Genomic DNA, 3,221 nt, shown 5'->3' with positions numbered 1-3,221 from the left:
GAAAAACAAAATTCAGAGTACATGAAGATGGATAGAATTTCAGAATCTTTTGCCGAGTTATTATAATGATGTAAATTAATTTATGGTATTGATTATTCCTCAGGAAATTTGTAATTACATATTTCTTATTCGACATTCATAAATTTTTGTATAGCAAAAATGTTTGTTTGTAAATATAAGAAAGTCAAGCAAGATACAATGTGAAATGTGTTTCGAAAGTCATAAATAAAATGAAGTGCATGCCACTAATGTCCAACACCGGAGGGAGATGATTCCCGTCATTGAACCCAGGAATGTTAATCTAGAAAAAGACACGTACCCGCTAGCTAACATGATAATTTTAGTCCCGCGAAGTGAATGCATTGTGAACCATTGGATCTTCAATTATACGATGGATGATAATTTGTTTTTTTAAAACTTGCCAAGGGGAAAATTGCTATGGCATGTACAAAACCCAATTTCTTGGCAACTTCCCATGAGAGTCATTCGTGTGTACGATCGCGCGCATGCACCTGCAATCAGTGTCCTACATAAAAGTCAGGCAAGAAAATATAATAAAAGAACAAATAACTTAAACAAAACCTTTGCAAAATTTAACGAATAAGCATATCTACGTCTCGAGCCTTTCTTCACCCCTATATCCTGTGAAGATACTAGGTGACCACCATGATGACAATGAGAGTGCCTTACGACCTTGCTCTTTTGATCTTGTCATTTGGGCCACAAGTCCACCACTAATCCATCATCGCTCCATGGGCATCATGTACAACGGGGACGCTTTGCTCAGGCGCTAGGATATAATTCATGGTATATCCAAGCTAGGATATATTTCACGGTTTCTAGACAATGGGGTGAACTGTCTCCAAAAGAACTTCGACTCGTGTATATCCAAGCTAGCCATATGACCATATGAAGATTAAACTATAATTCTAGACACTTTATTGTATATTTGTGAAAAGTCAAGGGCTCACCGAATTTCTCGGGTCCTGACGTTTTGTTGCAGGATCTGAAGCTTACGGCACTCTGTAATCCCGCCTGCTTAATAAAATCTTCTTTTACCCGCATTTTTTTAATCCTAACTCACTTCGTACAATCAGGGCAACAAAAAGTCATATTATGATAAAAATTGCATGCAGAAAATAAAAAACTATATGTGAAAATACTAGTAATATTGATTATTGAGATCTTTCCATGCAACAAATTCCGTGTGATGAAAATATCTGTTTTGCGTGATGTGCTTCTACGTAATACAGCAACCACGTCCTAGAAAAGCAAAGTTAGTACTGTAGTAGTACATGAAGACATATAGAATTTATGAATAATTTTGTCCAGTTATTAGAATGATGTAAAGTTATTTATGGGAGTGATTAATCCTCAGCCAATCTGTAGTAGTTATTTCTGATTCGTCATTCATAAATCTTGCATGACGATCTTCTCATTCCTATTTTCTTATAAGGAATTTCACACTCCTATGTACCTGCAAAAATCCTCAATATTTAAATCCAGATAATACATGGAGTCCACTTGAAAATAGTTAGTACCATCTCATAGTCAAGAAATAGCAAAACTGTTTATCTGTGTATATAAGGAAGTCAAGCAAGCCATAACCTAAAACATATTTAGAAAGTCAATAAAATGAAGTACATGACACTGATTGCCAACACTGGAGGGAGATGATTCTTGTCATTGAACCAGAAAAATAAATCTATAGAAAGAAGAATACGGGCTAGAGAACACGGTAATTTAGCCCCGCAGACGAATGTATCGTCAACCGTCGGATGTTTATTTAAGAAACCTGCAAATTTGCAAATTCCCAAGGCCCAGAACCCAAATTTCCGGGCAGCTTCTGGTGGGAGTCATGCGTGTGGATGAACCGCGCGGACATATGTGCAATCAACAACCTATATAAATTAGGCGAGAGAATATAATAGAAAGAACAAACAGCTTGAAGAAAATATGAATCACAAAATTTACCCAAGAAACATATGTACGTCTCGAGTCTCGAGTCTGTCTTCACCCGTATTTCCTATGACAAGACCTAGTGACCACCATGATAACCCTAAGTGTGTCGCGCCACCTTGCTCTTTTGATCTTGTCATTTGGGCCCCAAGTCCACCACTGATCCATCATTCCTCCGTGGAAATGTACAACATGTGCGCTAGGATATAATTCTTGGTATACCCATGCTATGCTGTAACTCCCGGTATCTGGAGAATGGAATGATCTGTCTCCGAATGGACACTGACTCCCTGTATGGGGAGATTAAACTGTAATGCTCGATTCTTTGTTGTACATTTGGGAGAAGGTAAGGACTCAATAGTTCAATCCTAACAAACTATCGTACAACCATGGCAACAAAAAGTCATACTTTGACAACAAAGTTCGCGTGCATAAAATAAAAAGATATTATCCAACAATATGGGGAAATACTATTGCTATTGAGTTTGTTTTATGCAACAAACTCCGTGTGATGAAAACATTGTTTTGCATGATGGGCTTCTGCGTAACATTAGCCACGTCCTAGAAAAGCAAATTTCGGACTACATGAAGATGTATATAATCTCGGAATATTTTTTCCAAGTTATTTATAATAATGTAAATTTATTTATGGGAGTGATTATTCCTCAGCCAATTTGTAGCTATTTCTCATTGACATTCCTAAATACTGCATGGAGATCTTCTCATCCCTTTTTTGTTTGTGAGGAATTTATCATCCCTTTGTACTTGCACAAATTCTCAATATTTAAATTGGATGATACATGAAGTCAACTTGAAAAAAGTTAGTACACCATCTCACAGTCGAGAAATAGCAAAACTGTTTATCTCTATATATAAGCATGTCGAGCAAGCCACAACCTAAAACGTGTTTAGATAATCATAAATGAAATGAAGTACTCCGCATGACACTGATCGCCAACATCGGAGTGAGATGATTGCCGTCATTGAACCAGGAAAGCAAATCTAGAGAAAAAGACGCATACCCGCTAGCCAGTACTCCTAATAATTAACTAACACCGATTGATACATTTAATTTCCAAATCAAGCACATGCGAAGAAGACACATACCCGCTAGCTAGTACTCCTAATTAACTATAACACCGACTGATACATTTAATTTCCAAATCAAGCACACCATACCGAACAAGTGGGCACGCACGTACGCATGCAATTACCGTCACCACTCACAACCCTGGCCCTTTTTTCAAAAGAGTAATTAACTA

This window comes from Lolium rigidum, chromosome 6, assembly GCF_022539505.1.
Source record: "Lolium rigidum isolate FL_2022 chromosome 6, APGP_CSIRO_Lrig_0.1, whole genome shotgun sequence".
NCBI classification, from domain to species: domain Eukaryota; kingdom Viridiplantae; phylum Streptophyta; class Magnoliopsida; order Poales; family Poaceae; genus Lolium; species Lolium rigidum.
The sequence above is the reverse complement of the archived record's forward strand: the minus strand, read 5'-3'. Positions refer to the sequence as shown.